The sequence below is a fragment of the Pipistrellus kuhlii genome, unplaced genomic scaffold (assembly GCF_014108245.1).
Source record: "Pipistrellus kuhlii isolate mPipKuh1 unplaced genomic scaffold, mPipKuh1.p scaffold_m20_p_11, whole genome shotgun sequence".
NCBI classification, from domain to species: Eukaryota; Metazoa; Chordata; class Mammalia; order Chiroptera; family Vespertilionidae; genus Pipistrellus; species Pipistrellus kuhlii.
In genome coordinates this window covers 6,551,871-6,579,052 of record NW_023425416.1, presented here as the reverse complement: position 1 = coordinate 6,579,052, position 27,182 = coordinate 6,551,871, and the positions used below count along the sequence as shown (strand labels likewise).

At 49.3% G+C, this 27,182-nt stretch overlaps 1 protein-coding gene across 4 annotated transcripts in view; it reads right to left on the bottom strand.

Annotated features, from left to right (window-relative positions):
* The window catches only part of PRICKLE2 (prickle planar cell polarity protein 2), a 308,954-nt gene that overhangs the window by 97,962 nt on the left and 183,810 nt on the right, over positions 1-27,182 (bottom strand). Inside the window, exon 1 of one of the 4 annotated variants that reach the window (XM_036430631.2) lies at positions 5,304-5,594. The exons of the other annotated variants lie outside the window; for them this stretch is intronic. The gene's annotated coding sequence lies outside the window, so the exon portion shown is untranslated. Of the gene's footprint in view, positions 1-5,303; positions 5,595-27,182 lie in introns of those variants that run through there. 4 annotated transcript variants of the gene reach the window in all.

The window sequence follows — 27,182 nt, the reverse complement described above, 5'->3', positions numbered from 1 at the left end:
GACTGCGGTTATGCTAGATTCGAACCCCAGCTTCACTCTTTCTTCCTGTGTAATGCGGCCAACTTAACTTCTAGGAGTCTTGGTTTCTCCAGCTTTCATGTCAGCTAGCACACAGTAGGTGCTCAATCTGCAATAGTTATTATTTCTTCTATTATTTAACTTCTAAGAGTTTTGGTTTCTCCAGCTTTCGTGTCAGCTAGCACGGAGTAGGTGCTCAATCTGCAACAGTTATTATTTCTTCTATACGTTTACATAAGCACTAACGCCCAGACTATATACAGATACACAGACACCCAAAATATACACGTCTATATATACTAACAGCTGCCCTGAAAGCCAGCTGACCCGACGACCACAGAAAGCGGGGCTGTTTTCAGCTGAGCCCTGGAATTTTCATGAACAAGCATCTCTGAGGACTCACAGCTGATGAATGGATGCCAAGAAAAGAGCTGGAAAAATGGCATCCCGCCCAAGTGAAACAAAATGCTGAGAATTCCTGTCCCGGTTACTTTTAACCCTGGATGGGGCTGGGTAATACTTGCAAGGCTGGATTTTAAGGAGCCAAGGGGTGGCGAGGGGGGAGCTGGTCCCAACGCACTCCCAATGCCAGAGGGGCGTAGGCAACTCACGACGGCCCCTGGTCGCCCCATCTCTGTGCCACCCCAGGGTCAATGGTGCCATGCAAGCAGCTCAGATGCAGGACCAGGAAGAAGGAGGAGATCGTTGTTGCTTCTTCCTTGCACAGACTCATCCCGCCGCTCTGGTGGGCCTGACTCTGGAAGCGCTCTCAGCCAGGCCAGCCCCGCCCTCCCCACGGCCTTCCCTGCCCACTAGGATGTGACCCCTGGGCCTCCCACCCTCCAGTGTCACTGCTCCTCTTCTGTGTCAGCTCTCAGAAAAGCCGAGGCCTCGGTTCAGCCAGATTGATGTTTACAGACCCGACAGCCAACTGTGTTTGCCCTCTACACCCAGCAAGGAAAGGCAGGCTCATGCTGTCCTGGAAAACGGGCCCTTTTAAGTTAATGCGCTGTTTAAAATGGGCCGTGGTGCTCTGGGGGAAAGATGTGGCCATGAGTAAGGTCTAGGACTGGAAATGGCTGCCCCGGAGTTCTGAGGGACAGGTGGGGAGGGAGAGGCATTTCAGCAGAAGCAGCAGAGGCTCTTGTCTTCTTCAGCGTTGCCCTTCCCGGGGGTGGGAGATGGTGCTGAGTGTCTCCTAGCTGCTTCTTCATTTGGCCTCCCTCTCCCCTCCTCCAGCTCCTCCATCCAATCTCTCCTTCTCTGGCTCTCCTTGTTTCTTTTCTCCTCTCCCTTGTCCCCAGGGAAATAACAGAATAAGCAAGCCTGCGGGTTTCAGACTCCAAACAAAGAACCGCTCCAACAACAGGCCAGAGGAAACAGAAAACCGGTCTCCAACCTCCACTGGCCAGGTCCCCGGCGGAGATTTTGGAGATCAGCGCTGCTGGAAGCTCAGTGTGATCTTATTGCAACATGTTCTTCTCCGCTTATTTACACACACACACACACACACACACACACACACACACACACGGTATGATAACAATGAGAATGTTTCATTAAAAACCTTTAAAGGTTAGGCCGAAACCGGTTGGCTCAGTGGATAGAGCATCAGCCTGCGGACTGAAGGGTTCCAGGTTCGATTCGGGTCAAGGGCATGTACATTGGTTGCGGGCACATCCCCAGTAGGAGGTGTGCAAGAGGCGGCTGATCGATGATTCTCTCTCATCGATGTTTCTCACTCTCTATCCCTCTCTCTTCCTCTCTGTAAAAAATCAATAAAATATCTTAAAAAAAAAAAAAGTCCCGATTTTTTGCCGAAAACGGTTTGGCTCAGTGGATAGAGCGTCAGCCTGCAAACTGAAGGGTCTCAGGTTCGATTCTGGTCAAGGGCATGTACTTGGTTGTGGGCACATCCCCAGTAGGGGGTGTGCAAGAGGCAACTGATGATGATTCTCTTTCATCGATGTTTCTAACTCTCTATCCCTCTCCCTTCTTCCCTGTAAAAAATCAATAAAAAACAAAACAAAAAAACAAAACACCTTTACAGGTTAGGACAAGAGCCAAGTGGTAAGTGCCAATCAAGAGCATCAACGAGGGAAACAGATTTTGCCAATGCCCCGCCCCCAACTTCTTCGTTTGTGGCCATTCACAGTCACGAGCAGCCATTGATGATAACCGGGAAGGAGAAGACAGGGAAAGGTTTTAGTGGGTCTTCACCCCAATGTCACCTAGAATTTCTGTCTGGGAGACAGCATTTGACTCTTGTGCATCTGAAAACAGCAGAGAAGAGAGTAGACCATGGCGTGGGGCTTCTGAAGACCAAAGTTTCTGCTAATTCAAGGCAGGGCAGAAGGGTGGCGGGCAGAGGGATGACAGGCAGAGGGTGGCATTGAACCGTGCCCACTCGGCCTTTGCAGCCAATGCGTAGTTGGCGGGTGGAGATTTGTCACCAACTGTGTCATTCAGCTAAGTGCTGTTTATTTCCCTCTCTGGCCTGCAGTTTCCTGTAAAAATGAGCATTATAACCACTGCCCCCTGGTGTTCGCAGGTTGGGATTGCGTGGGAATAGGAAGGTCCTCCACACCGGAAGGAAATAAAGCCAACACCCAGGAGGCACGGCGAACTGGACAGGGGCGTGCAGCCACGGAGTCACAGCCACGAGTCCAGAGGAGTTTATTTCCAGTTTTCACATGAGAAACCAAGTCCAGAGAGGGGAGGCAACTCTCCCAGGACCACAGATACAACCGGAGACCCGGGAGGTGGGCTATTTACCATTCTCCACGCAAAACACAACTTCGCTGAGAACCGGTGGCAACCTGAAATGATCAGGTCTCAGTTCTGAGTTTCCCGAGAAAAAGCTCTGGGCTAGATTCCTCCGGCTCCTTTAATTCATGGTTAGTTTGTCCTTCAGACCTACCCCTGAGTCCAAGTTCCTAACTTTAAAAGGAAGATGCTGGGAGGAGAGGAAGAAGCAGCCATCAAACCATGTGACTGAAGTATGCTCGTGACAGGAGGAGGGAGGGCAGGGATGTGGCAAAGGCGTATCTTGTCAGGGGACAACCTCAGAGCAGAGGCCTGGGCCGTGAGGAGGTGGCAGGGAGGCCTGCTCCTTGTCCCGAATAGCTGGCCCATGAACAGAAGTCGCCCACGTGGTGGCATCCATGCTGAGGCGCCACCCACATATTCAAAGGCCTCCCAGGAGGGAGAAGACGCTAAGCGTCCACACAACAAAGAAAGAGCAGAACTGCCTCTCCTTTGCGAAGCTGGTGCAGAAGGGACATGCAAACAGAAATCCAGAAACGCCGTTTGGATCCCACAGCTTTAGGCGTGTGGCTTGTCAGCTGCCCAAACAGAGGGGCTTCCTTCAGGGGGCCTGCGCTAAAATGCTTCTCATGGTACCACCTGGTCACTTTTAATCCTGCCACGTACCATAGCTCCAAATGATAGGCTCTATCCTGTCAACCAACAGGGTGCAAAGCTGCCTTGAGTGGGAACGGACGTGGCCGTGACTGGAGATGGCACCCTCTCTGCCGGCGAGACCTTCCTGCAGACAAATGGCTGTGAACGTGGCACCCGGTCAGGGGACTGTGGTTTTAGTGACGGCGAGTATAATCACAGGCTGAACAGGTAACAATGACAACAACAGTAACAGCTAACGTGTACCGAGCATGCACGATGGGACTAGCACTGTGCTGGGTGCTTTTTGTATGTCACCTCATTAACTCCTTATGCCTGTCCCCCTGCCTAGAGGTCCCACTGCTCTCCGATTATACAGACAGGAATTAGTGCTCAGAGAGGAAACTCGCAGTGCCTTTAGCGCTTTCTGAATCCATTCTGAGTGCTTAAAACCATCCTCCCATCCTGTCTAACCTCTAAGCTCCCTTCCCAATCCCTGAGCTTCCATCTATGCATCTTCCTATATTTCTATTCACCCCCCCGCCCCCGCCCCCCCTACACACACACTGCATGGAGAACCTGGACAACCCTGCCCTTTAAAACTGTGCTATTTTACTATTTCTGGCTGCCCCACGACTGTTTACAGACAAGAATGTTAGATGGATCCAATGTATTTTCACATTAAAAAAAAGAATTCGGGGGGGGGGGCATTTGATAGAAAGGCAAAACCTTTACAAGCTGTCAAGGAGGGATTAAAAGCCCAATTTTCAAAATAGGGCAATTCGGTCCAAGCTGTGACTTCCTCTGGAGCCCATGGGAACACTCATCTTGACCCCTCTGTGTCAGTGTCTGCAGCCAGGGAGCCCCGAGGCGGCAGGAGCAGAGCAGCCAGGGGGGCCTCGGAAGGAGGCCGGGCAACCTCCTTTACTTGAGGTCTCACTGAGATGGTCTAAAACACCCTCCGGGAAAAGATGCTCAAACCAAGCAAACGGCAGCCTGGCACACGGGGTCCGTGTCTGTGTGTGCATGGCACACTGAGCCCTTCCCGGAGGGGGTCATGGATGCACTGACTCTGACTCGAGGCAGAACTCTCGCTGGGAAGACAACCCTTGTGCCTTACTTACACAGAGCCACGCATGGCCGGGTGTGGATGGCATCGCATCTGGCATGGACCACTCACCCTCCGTGATCTGGCCCGGCTGGGATTATTTATAGTTCACAAAAGTCCTGCTGGACCTGAGCATCTTCTGAGACCCCATAACAATAATGGGATTGAATACCTGTGTTCATCATAAGACCTCCACGGCAGATTAGCGGTGCTAGGATTGGTTTTCAGAAAACGGAGAGAGAGAGGAGCCCTAACCATGCACACTCCCGCGAGAAGCCCGGTGTGGGGAGCACACTGAGTCATGTTCCGGAGCTATGTCACCGTTCCCACCCGAACGCTCTGGCTAAAATTAACCCCGAGCAGCTGGAGCCTCACGGCTCTACCTGGCCGTCTCGGCCGCGGTCTCCTTCTCCGGCTCCTCAGATGGTGCTGACTTCTGAGCTAAAATGACTGCTGTGCACCGTCCCAGGTGTCCAGTTTTTAAACCCTCTCCCCATCTATTATTATTCTTAAAAAGGTAACTGCACTTCTGTTGGAGAGATGCTGCTTTAATGCAATAGGACTTAGCTCTGTGGCTGTGACTTTGCAACTGAGCTTCCTAATGAGCACAAGGAAGGCAAAATGTGCCGTGCCCGGGGCCACTCACCATGCCACCTCACTACGATAATGGAGGCCTCATGTCCTCCCCCGGAGCCAAGCCTCCAGACCCAGCGCTCCCATCCCCGTCAGCAAACAGGCTGCTGCTTAAGGTGTGATTTAGAGCAAATTCCTTACCTACCTCCTAGGAAGATGAGATGCCCACTCTCCCAGGAGCGTCCGCCAGACCCTCTGGGCTTGTCAGTTGCCCCAGTTCACTTTCGGCCGGAGCGTGGCTTCCAGGAACGCGAGCAGGACCACAGGCAGCCAACGCATCTTCTCTCCTAGAAACCCTTCTGCAAAGCTGGACCCTGCCTGGAGCCGGCGGCAGGCAGGAGCGGGCTGCTCAGCATCTCAGCATCCGTGCACAGCACGCAGCTCGGCTGCCCCGCTCCTGCTGGGGAGCCGCCAGGCAGGGCAAAGTGTGACTTCTTCCCCTCCCTCCCTCTCTCCCTCTGAGGATGGGATCGCGGATCCACTGCCTTCCCAGCACCTCGCTGCCTTCAGCCCACCAGCCTGCAGGAAGTCTCAGACCCCAGCCTGAGCGTCACCAGCTGATCCGGAGCCAGCCCCGGGGCAACCAGTCAGCTGGTCGCAGAGCACGAGCCCAGCCTCGGAACCAGGAAATGCGCGACTCTGGCCAGAAAAATAAAAACTGTCGGCGGCGGCGGAGGAGCTGCTGGAGGTGCTGGAGGAGAAGTCGCTGTTGCAGTGCTCGCATCCCCCGCATGCTAATGAGGCCGTGACGTCAGCAAAAGCCAGTCTTGGCATCTGGACATCCTGTCCCCGCTGCCCAGCGCGGAGATTTATTTACATGTAAATTAGCCCTGCCTTCCCAATCAATAATCCCCAAGCCAGGGAGACAGGAGAAAGCCCCGGCTGGATGCAGAGGCTCGAGATAGGCGTCCTCTCATGGCGCACAAAAATATCACAGACAGGAAGGGAGGCTTTAAAGAGACGCGGCTGTTTTTTTCTGCTTCTTTTGAAAGTGGTGCTCTTATCTGCAGGGTGTCAGATCTGGGCAGTTATCAAAGTGAGCGCCTGCTTCAGATTATAGCTGCAACAGCCCAGGAGTGAAAGCAGTTCTCCCCCCCACCACCTCCCTTCTTCCCCCCCCCCCCCCCCCAAAAAAAAAAGCTGTGAAGCCTTCAAATGCCTCTACTTTCTTTTCCCGTCAACTTTCACTTCAGGGTGTTTGTTAGCTGGAGGGGGTGCTGTCCTTGGATTCTTGTGCATTCCTGAAATAAAACGCATTGGGGTCCCTTCCTCAGCGTGCTAGGGTGGTGAATCAGTCACCCCCTCTTTCCACCCCTGGCCCCAGCTCCCGGTGAGCTTGGGAGATGACAAAGCATACATCTGCCCGGGGCATGTGAGGGCATTTAGAGCCTTGGGCAGCACTGCTCCCTTCTCTCCATTCTACAGATTTGGAAGCTGAGGCTTTGAGAGGAGAAGGGCCTTTTCCAAGGTCTCCCTGAGATTTCAGCAAGGATGGGCCGGAAGCCACATTTCCTTGACTTCCGGCTGGAGCTTCGATCCTGGTTAAACACTTTTGTGTCTCGATCTTCATTTCTCTGCACCAACAAAGCGGTCTGGCCAAGCAATCACGGAGAGTTAGACAGCCCTGGGTTCAAGTCTTGGTTTAGTATTTTGCTAGTAATGTGGCCTCAGAAAAGTAACTTAGGGGTCTTCCATTTCTTTCTGTGCCATCCTTCATTCAATACATATTATCCAGGCACCTACTCTGTGTTATGCACAGTGTTTGCTCTTCTGGAGCTCATGTTTTAGTGCAATACAGTGAAAACACTGAGGGGAGCTGTGGTGAGGATTGACAGACACAGTGTCACATAAGTTGTGTTTGACATTATGAACAAATTCAGAAAAATTCACTAAGGCTTTCCTTTCACAGGATGGCCATTGATTCTACCCTCTGAGTATTTTCATGGTCACCATACATTGTTTAAAATCAATTGTCCTTTCAAGCTGCCGATGTGGTACCCTGGCCATGTGAGAGGCGAGCACAAGCCAATAATCTGGACCTTGTGCCTGTGATAAGCACAGGTTGGGGTGGGCTCCTTAGGGGGAGGGAAGGAGAACTGGGGGAGGGGAGGGAGGGCCACTATGCACACAGCTGGCCTGAGGACCAAGCAACCAGCGCCAGAGCCGACACTCCACCTGAGTGAGGCACTGGGCTGTGCCCCGCCCTTCCAGCCAGAGCTCCGGAAGCTGCACGTGAATTTCCTGTTGGGTGTGGGGAAGTTAAACGGTCTTTTGTTAGAGGTAATTGTATTACTAATGCTTAATTACTTCCTTCAGATGCTTCTCTCTGGTTCACGGACCTTTCATGGTGAAAATCACAGGACCTGGAATAACTTCACCAACAGAAACAGAGTGCGATGGAAGGAGGAAACCTCTGCCTTAAGTCTCCGTCACACAGACCAGAGCATGAGAGGGAGCGGACAGAGCCCCGAGCCCTCAACACCCGCCAAGAAGTAGAACAGCCAACACAACGGTGTGAAGCCACCAATGGCCGAGGGGAAGCAGTGACATCTGACCCCGGTGTGGCCATGCACAGATCACCCCAACTTTCTATGCTCCAGTTTCTCCATCTGCACCCACTGCCCTCTGACCTCCTGCTGGTCAGCGTGATCATAGCAGAATTATGAGCAGCGATTCACAGTGATTGTCGGAGAAGCAATGAAGAGGAAAGCTGGCACACAAAGTGACAAGATTAATTTTCGTCTGGAATAGATAAGACACATGACTCTCAACTTCATAAGAAGTGACTCTATAACATGGGATCGACGGCTTGCCTGGGGACAGACCCTGCCTCGGACACTTGCTAACTCCATGATCAGGTTCTTTTCGGCAGGAACAACAGTGTGTTCCCTTGCAGGGCTATTTTGAGGATCAAATGAGAATGAATGGGCAGCCCTTAGCATGGGCGGAGCACACAGCAGACATGCAACAGCTGGCAGCTGAAGGTGGTGGACATGCCAATGCTTTCCTGGGAACTTTTGGCACTGATCAGCTAAGTCACTAGACTGGGTTCAAAGGGCGGGAAGGAAGGGGAACAGGAAGACGGCAGAATCACCCCCATTCCCAGGCCACAGCTCAAAAGCCCACCTAATGCGGGCGAGCTGCGGCCTGGCTCCTCCTACGGGCACATCATAAACACCTGGTCTGCCCCGCAATGGGACGCAGCAGGAGAATGACCACCGGCACAGGCACCCGGCTCCTGCTCTGCGGCGGCCTGCGGGCAGGAGGGCCCTGTCTAAGGAGCAGGGCACTTCGTCCACTCGTCCATATTTCCGTGGTGAACTCCTAAGATCTGCCCGTGACTGTGTCAGGCCTGGTGGGCATCGTGGTGACCAACACAAGGGCGGGCCCTGCCTTCACTGAGTTTGGGAATGCAAGGGGAAGACACTTCAGCAAGCGCCTAGAGGAGAGTGGACTCGGGCTATGCTAGTGCTGGTGCAGGGTTCTCAAAGGTCCAATCACAAGCAGGAGGAGATGGTGCAGAGCAAGCTCTGAAGGCCTTCTGAAGGCCCGTTTTCTGTGACCACCCACGGAGGCGGAAGGGGAGTGGGGAGAAGGGGAGGGTAAGGGAGCGCTGGGGATCCGTGCATGGTCTTCGCAGATCACTGAAATAACACAAGCCGTGGATCGATAACTTCTGGCGACAATTATTTTCATCCTGGAGACCATTCAGGATGGATTTTTGGCAAATACGCTGTCAGGTATTAGACCAGGTGAGGCAATACCGACTTTGAAAATTTCAGAGATCTGGTAAACTGGGACAAAACTCACACTGCTTTCACAAAAAAATACAGATGAGCTTAGACTTCTGGGGCGGGGGGATGGGGGAGAACAGGCAGCACATATGAGCCCCTCGGCAGTTAATGGGACTCTGTGGAATGCAGGGCCCTGCTGGGAGACAAGGCTGCAGCTGCCAACCTTCAGAACTTTCTATTTAGATAGGATAATAAGGTGTTTACATAAACGGTCCTGACTACTTAGAGTAGTTAGGAACAGGATCAAGGAGGACAAGACTGATTGTGGTTGAGGTGACCAGAAGTCAAGAAAAGTCTAATTGGAGTCAGGTGGACGTCCCAAAATAATTTATTTCAATATGAGAAAATATCCAGAAACCATAAGTGAAAAGACTGCTAAAATAGCCAAGGTCAAACTTCAGTTGCTGGAGAGGGCGTTGCACGCAGGAGAAAGAACACGGGTATGAGGAAAAGTGTTCACACAAGTGCAGAGGGAAAAGCCTTGTCTGCATGGGCACCGGGTCAGCCTGACACGGGCAGGTCATGACGAAGCGGCGCTCCGCACGTGCGGGAAAATCAAATCATCGCTCCCACCTCGCCGGCATTAGTCAAAATCTTGTTAGAGGATTAAGGGGACAGGACTGATCACTGCTGGTTACTCCTCAGAAGACAAGAATGTGTGACGGCCCGGACTGTGGCTTTCAATGAGGACAGGCATGGGAACAGTTTTTTTAAAAAGTTTTTATTGATTTCAGAGAGAGGAAGGGAGAGGCAGAGAGAGATAAAAACATCCATCAGCTGTCTCCTACACACCCCTACTGGGGACCGAGCCTGAAACCCAGGCATGTTCCCTGCTCGGACAACGAACTTTTGGTGCATGGGATGACACCCAACCATTGAACCACTCCAGCTAGGCCAGCATGGAACAATTTTTAATCTCTATATCAATAGGTGCAAAATAAAAAGGAATTGATTTTAAATGAACCATAGAGGGATTTCCTAGACCCTTTGGAAGACTTTTGAATGCTGAGATGATAGGACTGACCTGGGTCACTCAGAGCAATGGTAATGTCTTGGTCTAAACAGGCGTCTTCAAACTACGGCCCGCGGGCCACATGCGGCCCGCAGAGGAGTCTGATCCGGCCGGCCAGGTTTTTTGGGCAGTGAGCGCAGCCGAGGTGTTACAGTAGGAATTAGTAGTTCATATAGTCCGGCCCTCCAGCTCTCTGAGGGACCGTGATCTGGCCCCCACTTTAAAAAGTTTGAGGACCCCTGGAAGACTTTAAAAAGATCAAGATGGCCCTAGCCAGTTTTCTCAGTAGTTAGAGTGTAGGACAGCGGACTGAAGGGTTTTGGGTTAGATTCCAGTCAAGGGCACATACCTCTGTTGCAGACTTGATCCCTGGCCCTGGTTGGGGCACCCGTGGGAGGCAACCAATCGATGTGTCTCTCTCACATTAGTGTTTCTCTCTCTCTGTCTCTCCCCCTCCCTTCCAATCTTAAAAAAAAATTAATGCAAAAAATATCCTCGGTGAGGATAGCAGGAAATAAATAAAAAGGTAAAGACAGCATTAGTCCTAGCTGGCTCAGATCAGTACCTTTTGATCCTGCTATTGTGAAATACTAATTACTATGAGGATATTACAAAAGTCTCAAATCACACATCTAATGAAAGTCATAAATTCACTGAAGTTTATTTTATTTAAAAGTATGTGTTATTGTGTGTGTATTATAATGACATATAATTTTAAAGAACCATATTCTCTCTATACATAATGAGACATAGAATATAGTTCTTAAAAATTATACACACACATATACACAAATATACATATATTGGTTGGCAAAAGTAGATTTACAGTTCTGAATATGTGAAGCACAAAGTTTATTCTTGTATTATTATTTATTAACTAGAGGCCCGGTGCACAACATTCATGGGCTGGGAGGGGACAGTCCCTCAACCCGGCCTGCACCCTCTCACAGTCGGGGACTCCTTGGGGGATGTCCGCCTGCTGAGGAAGCAGGAGAGGCTCCTTCCACCACTTCTGCACTCACCAGCTGTGAGCCCAGCTTCTAGCTGACCGGGGCTCCCCCTGTGGGAGTGCACTGACCACCAGGAGACAGCTCCTGCGTTGAGTGTCTGCTCCCCGGTGGTCAGTACACATCTTAGCGACCAGTCATTCCACCGTTCGGTCGATTTGCATATTAGACTTTTATTATATAGGATTACTGCAGAAATTCCATACAAATATAAACATATATATATACATATATATATATACATACATACATACATATATATATATATATATATATATATATATAGAGAGAGAGAGAGAGAGAGAGAGAGAGAGAGAGAGAAAGAGAGAGAGGGGGGTTATATAGTTTCAAGTAACCTACTCAAGTGTGGTTCTCAGACATCTAAATTTCAAAACTCAGTAGAAGTTTTTAAATGAGGGAGAGGAGGCTGACAAAGAAATTGTTATGTGCATTGGGATAGGCTAGGCAAGGCGATTATGCAGTAACAAATAATCATAGATCTCAGGGATCTAACACAAGAAACATTGATTTCTCACTCATACACACTTGGCTGGAGGTCCAGCGGCTCTTCCGGCACCTCCATTCCAAGCAGTGACTCAGGGATCTGGCCTGGTCCCTTCTGTGTGTCTGGGATCTTTCACATCATTCCCAGGCCACTGCCACAGACGGAGAGAGCACTGGCGTTTTAGGTGTTTCACCTTGAAGGGGAATGATATCACTGTTGGTCGAACTAGTCCCATGACCTCACCCACCTGCAAGGGGGCAGGGAAGTAGATGCTCAGGAAGAGGAGAAGAGCAAGCTTCGGGGAACCGTGGTAATGTCTAATGCCGGCAATTCTTATTTTTGCTACGTAAATTCATTTTATTTTATTTTTTTTAAATAGCACAATGTACTAAACCCTTACTATCTGAAAGCAAAGGGATGTTTATCATCAAGGAAGTAATGATCATCCTAAGTGAACACTGAACGTCCAAGTTGCATCTGTTTTGTCCTAAAAGGGAGAACACATTCCTGATTTTCAGCAACCTTTAAAATTAACGAACAACACCCACCCCATAGCCATGCAGAGGGTGAGACTGTGACTCTGCTGCATGCGGGTAAGCTGCATAAGGCACCACAGAGGCGAGCGGCCCGCCTAGGAAAGAAGCAAGCGCTCATACAAGAGCCTCCTCAGGAGTTCCTAGCCGCTTTCCCAACTCTGATTTATAATGATCTGCCCCCAACACAAGCAGGGCCTTGCCAGAGGAAGAGCCCAACACAAGGATCTCAATTCAGATCTGGATCCATTGTCTGCTGGCCTCATGGCCCTGGGAACAACAGCCACTCACCTTTGAGACTCGGTTTCCCCATCAAAAAAATGAAGATGTCTACCTACCACAGGTGTGGGTAAGATTGGATGCGCTAAGTGATTCAAGCACAGTACCCAGCAGATTGCAAGGGTCACTATTACTCCCCACTTGTCAAAGAGGGGGTAAGAATGGAGGTGCAACGAGAAAGTGCTCATGATAAATATAAGGATGACCACCCCCCTCCCTCCCTCACTGCCCAACTCCCTCCCAAACCTCTTCTTTCTCTTCCATTTGTTTAAGATTCCATGAACAAAAATGCTTTTTGGGCCACGGGCACATTTCCATATCTTGTGATAAATAATCCGGCATGCTTTAAATCCAGAAAAGTGGCCTTTTCTTTTTTCTATCATCTTAGGAATCAGCCACATTTCACGCATTTTAATTATTCTCGATCCCAATACTTAATCCATTGCACAACATTTTAACAGAGCCCGTTATCCTCCCTTAATGGCATTAATTTAAAGGAGCAATATGAACCAGCTACACTGGGCAAATCAAAATGAAAGACTGCTGGAGATTTCGCTCCGTCCCCAGAAAAAGATTAAAAGCTGCACCAAGGATTTAAACGTGCTTACCACTGTACATTTCCACGAAAATATTGCTAAAGTTGACATGATGTGTTAGCAAACATTACTTTTGTCTGAGATAATGAAAGCTACATGTATAGCAGCTTTTGGGAACTACTAATTTTCATTAAACAGCTGAAGAAAACACTGCATCTTTTCCTTGGGAAAGGACCGGAGAGCCAGCAGGCACTGCACACGGAGGCTCTGGTCTCCCAGCACTTCCTACTGCAGGCCCTCCACCCCCTGCACGCTCCCTCAGGGAGATGCTGACAAGGGGAGATGCCCCGGTAAAAGACGAAAAGGCCCAACCTCATACAATTGCAAACTGGCAGCAAATATCTGCCTTGGGAAAATTATCCTGGAAGGAAAAACGTCACCAATGTACACACTGACATACTGTTCTTCTCCAGGAATGGGGAGAACGTCTCTCCCAGGTGTGTTGTACATTTCCTCTCCTTTAGGCCTCACCATAATCAGAACCTGTGGCATCTGTGACTCCATACTACGTAGATGGGTGAGGACACAGGTCACAGAGAATGCAGGAACGGCCCTAGGACCCACAGCGGAGACTTGGTCCTGGCCCTGATTCCAAAGTCTGCATTTCTCCCTCTAATTCGAAGGTCCCCACTCAGCCTTTCAAAAACTAGGTGTGTCACCATCGGGGTGTGGTAGGCAGGAAAAGACATTATTAAAAACAGAGAAAGATGCAGAAGGGTCCCTGGTCCTCCACCGAGATCAGTCCTTTGTACAGAACTCATGTTCCTGCTGTCCTCGGTGTGTGTACTTCCCTTCTGACTTCTCTTCCTGTTTTATAGACCTACAGCCTTGGTCAGCGGGTATGTGAGTGTTAATGACCATGGTTAATATCTCTCTCTCCCTCTCTCTCTCTCTCTCCCCCCCTCTCTCTCTCCCCCTCTCCCTCCCCCTCCCCCTCTCCCTCTCTCTCTCTCTTCCTCTCCCTCTAGCTCTTGCTCTTGCTCTTGCTCTCGCTCTATGCTTTCTGAGGTGACCATGGTTAACATCTCTCTCTCTCTCCCTCTCTCGCTCTCGCTCTCGCTCTCGCTCTTGCTCTATGCTTTCTGAGGTCAGGAACTGTACCTTTTTGGCTCATTGCGCTATTCCAAGCACCCAGCCCAGCGCCTGGAGACCTGACAGCTAAGGAACATCTGTTGGATGAATGAAAAGTTTGACAATAATTATTCTTATCTACAGTAGAAGTTGGAGAGAATTCAGAATTGTTCCTGTAAGCACATGCTATTGCTCATTTGTATTCCAGCTTGATTTGGGAGTAGGAAAGGGAAGGATAGAGGGAACTTCTCTGAAATACTTTCCCAGCTTCCAGGAGGTGCTTTTGTTGGTTCCCCCTCCTCTCCCTGACAGCTAAACTTGGGGCTCAGTCCTGGGGCCTCTACTTTTTCTCTACTTTTCGTGTTTGATCTGGTCTACGGCAGTGGTTGGCAAACTGGCTCGTGAGCCACATGAGGCTCTTTGGCCCCTTGTGTGTGGCTCTTCTACAAAATACCACATGCGGGCGTGCACATACAGTGCTATTGAAAATTCGTGGCCCATGCGCAGAAGTCAGTTTTCGGCTCAAAAGAATTTCAATCGTTGTACTGTTGATATTTGGCTCTGTTGACTAATAAGTTTGCCGACCACTGAACTAGGGTTTTAAATCCACCTTTGTGCTGAGGAGTCCAGGCCGGACTTTTCCCATGAGCTCAAGGCTTCCATATCTCCCTGCCTCTGTCACGCCTACAAGGGGATGTCGAAAAGGCTTCTCAGACTTACTGAGTCCAGATCACACCTGTTCCTTCTGCAGGACTCACTCTCCCGGTTCAACGCAACTCCGTCGTCTCTCCAGGGGTTAAGAACTAGCATCTTCAAGTCACTCTTGACTCTTTTCTTTCTCTTGTCCCCAACATCTAATCTAGGAGCTGGCGAACCACATCCCACTGGCCAAATCCGGTCTGCTTCAGTTTTTGCAAACACAGCTTTGTTGGGACACAATTGTGCCCATTCATCAAGCACTGTCCACATTTATGCTCCAAGAGCAGAGCTGAGCAGTTGCATCAGAGACTGCGTGGCCTGCGAAGCCTAACGCATTATCTGACCATTCACATGGAACGTTTTGTAACCCTTGTTCAGTCCTGTAGGCTCTGCCGTCAAAATGTAGAATCTGACTGCTCCCCACCACCCGCGTTATTCTCACCCTGCTCCAAGCCACCGCCCTCTCTGCTGGGCGGCGGTGACAGCCACCGTCAGCTCGGCTCACCTGCCAACTGCACCCAGTGGCTCTCTGAAAACCAACACGAGAGCCTGTCGTGCTCTGCTCCACGCCTCCCCAGTGCCGCTCATCTCCGAGGAGGGCCCTTGGGGTCTATGCCCCGGATACTTCCGCTGCTACTCTCTGCCCCGCCGGCCCGGGAACACTGGCCCCCAAACACAGCGGGCACCTGCCTGCCTCCAGGTCTTTGCACTTGTCCTTCCCTCTGAAATGTTCCTTGTGCAGAGAGTAGCATAGCTTACTCTGTCAACTTTTCAAGACTCAAGAGTGTCACCTATAGCCCTCCTGCCCTGAAATTGTCCTTCCTTCCACCTCCCTAATTTTGCCAAAATTTTCCCTACTATATTTTTCTCTTTAGGACTCCTGACATATCATACAGTTCATCCAATTGAAGTGCATGGTTAAATAGGTTTTAGTATGTTTATAGTTAGGCAATTACTATTGTGACTAGAGGCCCGGTACATGGGATTTATGCACTGGTGGGGGTGAGTGGCCTGTGGGGATAGGCACTCATCCCCGTCAGCCCAGCAATGCTCTCACTGTGCGAGCGCACTGACCACCAGGGGGCAGCTCGTGCACTGAATGTCTTCCCCCTGGTGGTCAGAGTGTGTAATAGTGACTGGTTAGTCGGTTCTAGTTGTTGCGCCTTTTGGTTGCTGGGCTTTTATTAAGTAGGATATCATTTTAGAACACTTTCAGCAACCACAAAGAAACCCCTTAGTAATCAATCCCCATTTGCCCCATTGTTTCCAGCCCTAGGCAAACACATATACTTTTTGTCTCTATAAATTTGCCCATTCACAACACTTCATATAAATGGAATAATATACTGTGATTTTTTTTTTAATTTTACAACTGGTTTCTTTCATTTCATGTAATACTTTCAAGGTTCATTCATGTTGCAGCTTTATACAGTGTCATTCTTTTTTATCGCTGAATAATATTCCATTGAATCTACATACTTCCATTGAATCAACTGATGGATATGTGGGCTGTATCTACTTTTTGACTATCATCTATAATGCTACCATAGACATTTGTGTACAAGTTTTTGTGAGGATGAATGTTTTTATATTTCTTGGATATAATGATAGGAATGGAATTGCTGGGCCATACTCTGTTTAACATTTTAAGGAATTGCCAAACTCTTTGCCAAGACTGAATAATCAGCTGTTATTCTTGCTGGATTATATGTGATGAGTTGTTCTCTCTTAGTGCTTTAAAGATTTTCTTTTTGTCATTCAACATTTTGACTGTGGTGTGTCTCAGTTTACAGACTTGGAGTACAGACTAACATTTTTCATCAGACTTAGAAAGTTTCTGCCATTATTTCTTCAAATACTTTTTTCTGCTCCTTTCTCTGTCTCTTCTCCTTTAGCTGGCCCCTTTATGCATATGTTGGTATGCTTAACAATACCCCACATTTCCCATTTTCCCTCATTCTTTTTCTCCCCATTCTTCAGATGGCATAATCTTTATCGATCTACCTTCAAGTTTTCAAATTCTTTCTCCCTCCAGATGAAATCTATTGTTCAGATCATCTAGTGAATTCTCCATTTCAGTTATTAAATTTTATTGCAAAAATTTCACTTTTAACAATTAAAAAAAAATAATTTTTCTTTATCGATATTTTCTCTATAATGAATATTGTCATCATGCTTTCTTTGAATATTCTAGACAGTTTCTTGCCATGCTTTGAATGTATGCCAGCGGCTTGGAAGTCTTGGGTAAATCTGACATGTAGGCACCCTCACAGGCCGTTTCTCTCGCCTACTTTTCTCCCTGTGAATGGGTCACACTCTTCGTTTCTTTGCATGACTCATGGGAGAGTTGAAAAGGGAACATTTTAGATAACGTATTACAGCAATTCTGAACACAGGTCCCCCTCCCTTTCCGGGAACGTCTTGTTTGCTTGTTTGTTTAGTAGACGGCTAGACAAGCTGAGTGAGGCCTGCTTCCCCAGCAGTGTGCAGCTCAGAGGGCAGGCACCGCTTCCCTGAGCACTCACTGGGCTGGCCCATCTTTACTGCCAACACCCAGACGTCAGCCGCCACTAACTGCCAGCCGATTGTTCTATTGTTCCCAACAATACCCTGGGCCATACATTACCCCACAGTCTGCTCTGACTACAGCAGGGCTCCTCTGCAGGGGCAGGGCGTCGCCAGACTTTGAGGGGGCCCCTCCCTAGGTGAAACCATAGCCCTAGACACAGAGCCAGGAGAGAGGGAGCCCCATCGTCCTGGCTGCATACTCCTAGAGTAGAGTTTCCAGCACACCGGTCTGTGTTGGAGGGAAGGGGAGGATGAGTGGTATGGCTCACATGCCACAGACTCACTGTTACCAAGATTTGGTAGGTTTTCTTGAGTAGATGTCTCTCCATTAGCTACATAACCCTGGGACAATTTTTAGAAACCCTAAATGTTTGTGTGTGTGTGTGTGTGTGTGTGTGTGTGTGTGTGTGTTTAATAATTTTCAGCAAATGACTGCTTCCTGGTTAAAGGGTCTGCTGTGCCCCTCACACTGCCTTTTGGGAAGTTGATGCCCAGGGCTTAGCTCTCTTAAATCACTATACATTTTACTTGATTGTGTTGCTAAATGGTCTGGCTCCCTGTGGAGCCCTAGGATGTAAGCTGCATTTTGGGGAGGAGAGGACAGATTGTTTTTGTCAGTTTCAAAAAATATCCTCAAAGCCTTGAACAGTGTCTGCACATAGTAGGCCTTAATAAATATGGGTGAACGAGTGGACTGCTCATGACTCACAGCCTAGTCTATGTATGCCATGGCTGAGGATCCACTCACAGTTGTGACAATTATTAATAACTGCAGTTCTATATTTCCATAGAACTTTTTTTTTTTTTTTTTTTCAATTTCCTCAGAAACTGATCACAACCCTGGGAGATTGTCACACTTGTGAATGTCATCAGGCAGCTGATGGGTGCACAAAAGAGAATGAAAAGTGTAGCTATGGCATACATGTCCCTCAGCCCACCATGCTGCATGCTGCCTCAGTTCCTCTGCATCTTAAATATCCTTTAACATGTATAAACAGCTTGCTACAAAGGACATGTAAGTTATCTAAGTAAGTCCTTCTATGACGGAACTAACTCTGGAATTGGAATCGGGAAGTCTGTGTTTGATTCTGGGCTCTGGCTCATGCTGTGTGCCATTGAGCAAGTTCCTTAACCTCTCTGTTCTTCAGAAGCCCCCCCTGAAAAATGTAAGTAGTGGTGATAACTTTGTGAGTTGAAATCATCTTTACAAAGCATTCTGCACGCAATAACCACCGACCACTCATCTATCACACTGGGGGACCCTGTGTATCTGAGGAGAGGGGGCTACCCAAGACTGTGTGTGTGATGTGTCCTCCAAAATGACCTCCTCAGAGCTACAGAACCGAGTCTTCCTGGCTGCTGGGCTGGGGAAAAGCCCCCTTCGCTCTGTGTCTGTCTTAGTCCACCATTCTCCCCCTCCGGGCCCGTGACCCAGCTCTTCCACCCCAGGCTGCCAGGCCCCGCGGGAGAATGGGGAATCTGGCCCAAGACACGTACCTCCCTGAGGCAGGACTTTCCGGGCAAGGCCGTCGTTTTGAACACCGCCTCCCAGCCACCAACTGGCTCAGCAGGAGACTAGGCCAAAGCAGGGACCAAACTACAAAAAAACCAGGTTCAGAACCTGAAACTCCAGCCACAAGGAGCAGCGGAGAGCTTTGCTGATGCACCATAACATGCTTCCCCTCAGAGAGGCTGGTCGCCTTGGGCCTGACATGTGGGGGTCTGAGCCCCCCAGGAGCCAGTGTCCGGTGGAGAGAGGAAACCCCCTGCTGGCCAGGCACAGCTGGGTGACGGGCGCCCTGTCAGTGGGACATGTCCAAGGGTGAATCCTGACTCTGCCCCTTGTTATGAGCTGTGGGCACTGGGACATCACTAACAGCCTCTGCCTCGTGGACTTTCTGGACCAGATGAGATAATTCAGGTAAAGCTGCCAAGTACAGCAGGTTCTTTACAAATGTGTATAGAAGCCCAGCCAGCGTGGCTCAGTGGTCCAGTGTCGACCCATGAACCGGGCGTGCAGAAGGCAGCCAATTGATGTTTCTCTCTCATCATTGATGTTTCTATCTCTCCCTCTCCCTTCCTCTCTCTCGGAAAGAAAAAAACAATACATTAATAAAAATAAAAATGTGTATAGAGTCACGCCTGGTACCGGGAGGCTGACTGAAGCCCTCTGACCTGAGTGGCTGTCAGCACACACCCAGATGCCTTGGCCTGTGGGGCCCCTGACAGCCAGGCAGGCTTCTGCCGCCTTATTTATTCCTCCTGCTCCCTGTGACGCCACAGCAAGCAGGAGCCCCGCTGATGCATCCGGGGTCACGGGGGGACAGGCCGGATGGATGGCAGAGCCGGCTGCTGCGGTGAATTATTCAGCACCCCTCCTCTGAGGTGGCAGCCCCTGACTCATCCAGCAGGAGCCACATTTCTCTTCCCTTAAATGGCACACTCAGAGCCCTGCTGGGGCCCAGGCTGGCAGAGTCTTCGCTGCTCAGCTCGTCACAGCTGGGCGGCTGTGGAAGGCAGGGCTGTTAGGAGCCCAGCCAGAAAGGAGATACACAGAGGGGGTGCGGCTAGCTGGGAGGAGGCAGCCATATCACTTGGCAACCAGAAACGCCAGGAAAGAAAGGGTGAGAGTCAGCGAGTGGCTGGAGTCAGCTGCCCAGAAAAAAATAGGATGCTTCTTGGGCAGCATCCAATCAGAGCTGCCAGGGGCCACCCACAGATACTGCAAAGGATGGACGCCTTTGGAGTCTCTAAGATGACTGCCTTCAGGAGCGCTGGGCCATGGGAAACAGGTGGAGAGAAGGTTTGGAAGCCAGATTTATAGGTGACAGGTACCACACACACAGCATCTCTCACGACAACCCTTCAAGATTACACCAACTGTCCCTATCACACCAGTAGACAAGAAAACTGAGGCTCAGAGAAATCAAAATAGCCTTAACGGCAAGCATTCCTCTAATTTCAGAACGTACTTCCTTTTTCTTCTATTTATAACTGCCTTACATTTTTATTTAGCTTGCAGAATCTGTTTCCTCCCATTCCATCCTAGATTTGGGTTAATCTTGACATAAGATCTCTTGGTTTGAGCCGGTTATCATATTCTACCCCCAAGAGACTGGCAAGGTCAAGGGAAACAGCTGGGAGGACTAGGCGCTCCAGGACCCAGGGGTGTGGGGGATACGACTATTTACAGATCGCCGGAGCCCCTGGCAGCCCATGCAGTTGGTCGTGGATGGATCCCAAGAAATGTTCTGCAAACGGAGGAAACACAGCAACTCTGGGGGACTTGGAGGCCCCAGAATCCTTCACGGCCCTGTGGGGGCTGTGCAGTGCCTCAGCGAGTCTGCCCTAGGGCTTCCACAGAACTCATTCCTCTCCCTGGGCCACGTGAGCCGCCTTCTTGATAGAGCAGGTGCTCTGAAACCTCCCGAACAGCAGGGCATGTCTGAGTCCCTGGTTCCCAAAGTGTGGCCCTGGCTGGCAGCATCAGCTCCACCAGGGAACCTGCTGAAAATGCAGGTTCTCGGGCCCCAGCCTGACCCACTGAGTCTGGAGGTGGAGCAGGCTCAATCCACTTGCCACAAAGGGATTCCACATCAGGATCAAGCCTGAGACCCCGTCCTCGCCTCCCAGTGCTATTGAGTGCCCAAGAGAGGCTGAGGGGTGAGCAGTGGCATGAGGCTGAACGGCCTCTGATGGGTCCAGCTGGGAAGTGGACTTCACCACATGTGTCCATGGGGCCTAGAGGTCAGGGAACTGTAGAGTGGGATATGTGTGAGCCCTGCCAGCCATGTGGTCACTCTGTGGCAATTACTCAACTCCCTGTTGTAGCCTGAAGACTGTCAGTCTATAAACAAGTGGGCGTGGCTCTGTTGCAATAAAACTTTATCACAGCAGGTACGGGGCGAAGAGGCCTGCAGGTTGTAGTTTGCCAACCACAGCAGCTTCTCTTAAAAAATAAAAACAAAAATAAGGCAGGAGATCTGGCCTTTCTGAGTTCAAGTCCCCAAGAGGCAGTGACCAGCTGGAATAGATGTCTCCTCTGTTGGCGGAGGACACTCGTTTTCCAGTCTCACCAACCTATTCTCTGTCTATCCCAGGCAGGGAGTCAGCTTGCATTAATTATACTGCCCATTCATCTACTTATGTTGACATATCTGTGATTTATATCTAGACATGTGTGTGTGTATGTGTGTGTGTGTGTGTGTGTGTGTGTTTTCATACTCACCAGCTTTCAGTACTTTATATGAGGAGACACCTGAATGATCTCTAAAGAGCTTGGATAGCACAGTAGTTTGAAGCCTGGTTTACAATTCTGGGCTGGGGCTCCAGCCCTTGATCTGTGCCTGATGCTGCACCTTGATTAAGTGGGTGACCCTGAGTGGCTCCGTGTCCCAATGCAGACACCACGCCCGCCTCCCCTCCTCCCAGGCCGGCGGGGAGAGCAAGCCAGCAGCGTGGCCGGAGTGGAGCACAAAGCAGCCTCTCTGCAGGCCTGTTTACTTCCGACCGGCGGAGGGGGGGAAGGTGTTTTCTCCTACATCAGGTATCTAACCCCACCATGGATAATGCTCCACGGCACTGACCCTCCTATGGCCGCCCCACACTCGGGAGCGCTGAGATCCCTCAGTGCACAGACTGCGGAAGGGCCTGTGGGAAGCTCAGAGTGCCAGGTGTGACTTCCAGTAATCTCTCCTCTTTTCTGCAAGCAGCTTAAGGGATCAGAGGTCTCCTCTGGAGCCTTCCACCTGCAGTCAGTTTTCTCTCCTCTCCTTCCCACACCCCCACTGACCCAGATAAATAAATAATGTGCTCACAGGTAGTGATCTTTTCTGGCGGAGGGAAAGGGCATATGTAATGTCCCCTCAGCCGTCTAGCTGGAACCTTGCCCTGTAACCCAAGCTGCATCGACCACGCACAGCATTTGCAGCCACACACTTTTCAGGGGGAGGGGAGGCTTTCACGAAGGAAGTTCCTCTCCCTTCCCTCTCCCCTGCTCTTCAACTTTCCCCACCCTGCCTACCCAAGGAAAGGTCTCTTGAAAGAAAATACATACATCTTCAGCTTATCCGGGTGGCATGGTTTCACAAAGCATCTCAAAGATTCTTTGATTGGTTGCATGAGTTAATTTTCCATTTACATGACAGAGCAACGATTTATCCTACAATCCAACCCTGAGAGTCCACTGCAGCGGATGCCGTGGCCACGGGCCAAGATTCCTGGATTCTTTTGCTTCTACCACCACCGCCTTCACTTGCACGGCCTCCAGTACTTTACAGCTGCCCCTCATGGGTGCACTTCACCGACACCATCCTCTGTGTTTAAACCAACACATGACAGTCCGTGGCTCCTGCCAGCTAATGGGGGAGCCAAGAGCATACCTGGCCATCTTAAGAGGAGCAGAGGCCGACTGAGATGTGCATAAAAGGAAAGGGAGGCCATGACGAGAGAAGGCTGTAGTGATTAACTGAGCGCTTACTATGTCCCAGTCATCCCAGCATAGAGAGTGATCACCTCCATTTGAAGGGTGAGAAACATGGAGCTTCCGAGTGTAAGTGAGGGCCCTAAAGAAAAGCAGGACATCACAGAACAGGGCTTTGAACTTAGGTCTGTCTCCAATCGAAGCCCACAGGTCTTAAATGCAGCGGCGTGCTGAGCGGGTTGGACTGTGATGTGCATGTGTACACAACTCTGGAGACAGGGGTGTCCTCCCCGAGGACAGGCACTGTTTATCTATCTTCTGTGGACAGTGGTGAAGAGGGTGTTTTGAGGCTGTGTCTAGAGCAGGATTTCTTGACCTTGACAATCAATATAAACCATTGGTGCCAGGTGATTCTTTGTTGTGGGGTTTAGGCCACCTGTTGCACGCTGCTTATTCGCATCCCTGGCTTCTTTCCATCACATGCCAGTACCACCCCTCTCCCTAGCTGTGACAACTAAAAATGTCTCCAGATACTGCCGAGTGTCCCAAAGGGGACAAAAGCACCCCCCACTGAGAAGCACTGGTCCAGAGGTAGTTGAGAAGGTCTCCCTTGCAACAAGTTATTCCAGCCCCTTTGGGGGCTATCGAAGGTAGAGGTGAACAGCACCAATCTGGCATTAAACACACCCTAGTCAGAACGTCAGCCCAGCCACTTCTAGCTTTGTGGCCTGGGATGAATTATTCAACCGCTCTGAGCCTTTCAGTGTCAACTGGGTTAGATAACGTATTCTGAAGATCAAAGGGAAAATGTAGACACCGTCTTTAGCGGAATGCCTGACACAGCAATAGCGCAAAAGTGTTACTTATTGTGATTATGAAAAACAGAATTGAAAGGTGTCAAATTTAATCACTTTATCACATAGCTGCGTAGACTGTGGCCCAGAAATGGGAGGTGTTAATTCTAATTAGGACCTTGTTGAGTTTTCCAATAAATGCACATCTTTGGTGACTGCTCCCAATGCCCTCGCTCATTTCCATTCTATTAAAAAAAGGTATCTCTGAGCTTCCTGGTGTGTAATTTCTCTACTGCCCATGTCCTTCATCTCATCATGGTTAGTGTTCCAATTTGTGGCAGTCAAATTATGCAGTGGGACTAATCCAGTCTGTTTAGGAAGTACCTACCATCCTTTGATGGAGCAACGAATCAACACAAAAACAAGTCAGAGAAAAGAAGTCTTAACTTATGTGGAATCAGTATGGCTTACAAGGACCTTTCCAGCATTTCGGAAGTTACAGTATTTTGGTCCCGATATTCTACTGAAATCAACTCCAGCTCATAGTGTTTGCTCAGTGAAAATGTCTGTGTCACCACTTGGTAACCACAGCTAGTAACCCTGGGTTTTCAGTTCACGTGGAAAAATACCATCTCAATATGCAACTTGTATATTTATTTGTGCTTATTTAAAGGGGACTAATAAAAATGAGCTAGCTGGTAGAGGGAATCATGAAGTAACTGATGCAGTAATTAGTTTCTCACTTGAAAATATGGGGATAACTGTCAAGTCATATTTAGGGGATTTCTTCCTCTCTTTCTGGCTGGAGTTGACATTCAGTTGACACTCTGGGTTTAGTGAACATGGCTGGTGTGTGTGTGTGTGTGTGTGTGTGTGTGTGAGAAAGAGAGAGAGAGAAAGGATGGGTATATATGTCTTCAACAAACCATACATTAGCATGATCTTGGCCTCATTTGGTCATCAGATATAGGAAGACTAAAACACAAACTTTGATTCAGGTGGATCACAGCTCAAAATAGAAGGATATACACAATTGCATACATAATACACATGCATGATTACATTGAGGGTGTTATGTCTTAGCATCCAAGTGTATCCTGAATCCTTTGAAATTGGCAAATTTTGGTCAATGTGTATAAATTATTTTTGTAATCAAAGATGTCACTACAATATCGATATCCTGCCTAATAAGGTTAATTATCCACTTCATGTCAATGGGGTGAATTATTAGTAATAAGAGGTAAGAAGCATAGGACAATTTTAAGCCAGTATTTCTCAGAGAAAAACTATGCTCACTGTACAGATAACACTGGATTTTTTTCTATTTCCCAAAGCTTACTTTACAAAATGGTTCAATTCTAATCTAAAACGTCCTTCCAAAAATTCTAGTATTTTCAAGTGTTCCACAATAGAAAAGGTTGGACAGGTAGATGAGGAAGGTCAGGAAAGCCACCTTTGGGGGGATGCTGGGTTTCTCAGTCTGGGGGAAATAATGGATTAGAAGTTCTTATGGTCAAAACTACCCACCCGTGGCCCTCATCTCCCACTACCACATTCCTCCGACAGAGCATTCGGAGTACTCGGAAACCCACGCCCTCCATGTGAGCTGCCGTCTAGCCAGAGCACATACTCATCACAGAAGATCTCAAAGAAAAGGGAGGACCTTGCAGGGGAGACAGGCATTCCTCAGACTTGGGAGGATGCACTGAGCGATTCCAGGGTTTCTGACTGTGATACCACTGTCCTGCCAGTGGGGTCATCACTCAAGTCCAGAGAGGCATGGGAGGTTCCTCTTCCACTGCCAAGGCGTGATTGCTGAGTTTCCAGTGAAGGGTAACTGGCAGCTGAGCATTCTCCAGCCGAAGACCCTGAGGTCGGAAAGCCGAGTTTGGCCTCAAAGCACTCGGGTATAAAAGGAAACCGGCTGAAAGGAGTAGGATCAACACATGCTCTCCATTTTGCCAATATCCCAGGTAGTTCTGTAACGATGAGGTTCTCTCTTTTAAATTGAGAGTTCACTGAGACTTCCTATTCGTTTTGGCTCTCCAGAATATTATTAAAAACCAAAAGTCCAGCCCTAACTGGTTTGGCTCAGTGGATAGAGCATTGGCCTGCAGACTCAAGGATCCCAGGTTTGATTCTGGTCAAAGGCATGTACCTTGGTTGCGGGCACACACCCAGTATGTTTCTCTCTCATCGATGTTTCTAACTCTCTATCCCTCTCCCTTCCTCTCTGTAAAAAAATCAATAAAATATATATTTTTTAAAATATCCCTCCTGTATGCACCGCTTTTAGTTGTCATTTTTAAAACTCGATGGCACTATTAAAACAGAGAAGACTTAGTGATCGTCTCAGGTGACCTTGACCCAGCCCGCAGCCACACCCCCCACCTCTACCATCATGATGAACTCTCCCCACTTTCGGATCTTCCAGCCTCCACTTTGTGGTGCCTGTGGTCTGGGCTCAGTTGTGACAGTGGTTCTAAAAACCCAATGTGCAGCAGAATCACCTGGAAGCCTTGTTCAAGGGATTGCTGGGCCCTTCCCCAGAGGTTCTGCTTGCCAGAGGGTCTGAGTGGGGCCTGGGGATGTGCATGTCTAACAAAGTCCCAGGTGATGTGAGGCTGATGCTGCTCATGGACCACTGGGAGGACCACTCGGAGGACTACTAAATTCGATGCTGCCACGGGTCAGGTGAAGACACTCCCAGAGAGCTCAGTCCGGCTCCCAGCCAAAGGTTTCACTCTCAGGCTGTGGCCCTGCCTCCATTTCAGTCAGGTTCCTGGTAGAAGGGGCCCCCACAAAGTCCTTGGGTCTCCCTGAGCTGTCCCACCCTAACCAGCGAGGGATCGCCAAGAAGGGGCATGGCCTATCCCCATGGCTGAGCAGTACTTATTCTTGGGAAGGCCCTCCCGAGCCTATCTGGACCCATCCAGTAAAGATCGCATTTGGGATCACGTATCTGAACATCTCATTTTGTGACTTGCCCAGGTATGACTTCGGACCTCGGCTTCTGGGCCGGACAGTTTCCAGGACAGAACCCTTCCAGCAGCCAGGCTCCCTACCAGATGAGACATTCCAATGATCTACAGCACATTTTTTCTCATTTGGACAGAAAGCTCCTAAAATATTGTTTAATAATTGCAGCTATTCCCGTGCATGCATTTCAGCACGCACAGAAGATACAGCGAGGTGGTGTTTTTCTCCGCGGCGCCATCCTATTTATGTTACCCGGGCCCGTATCTATAGGCTACGCATCACCTTTAAGCATTCTGATTTTAGAAGAGTAACATTCCAAAATGACTATTATCCTCAGGGATATTTTTGATATCTTTTTGTCTTGCATCATGCATAACCTCCTGTTTCTTACCGAATGAGGCTCTCATTGTAGGTGGATTCTTTCGATTCCATTGTTGAGCTATGCAAAAATTTTGCAGCAGTTCGGAGCAAAGCAACAAGTTTTTCCCCTTCCTTAGTAAGGAAGACGCCACTTTGAAAGGAGTGTGCAGATTTAAGTCCTGGGATAGGTGGCTTAAATTATGAACCTACAGCAGTGGTCGGCAAACTCATTAGTCAACAGAGCCAAATATCAACAGTACCACGGTTGACATTTCTTTTGAGAGCCAAATTTTTTAAACTTAAACTATATAGGTAGGTACATTGTTATTAACTCAATTAGGGTACTCCTAAGCTGGCCTTTGCCAAAAACGCAAGGGGCCAAAGAGCCAGCCACATGTGGCCCGC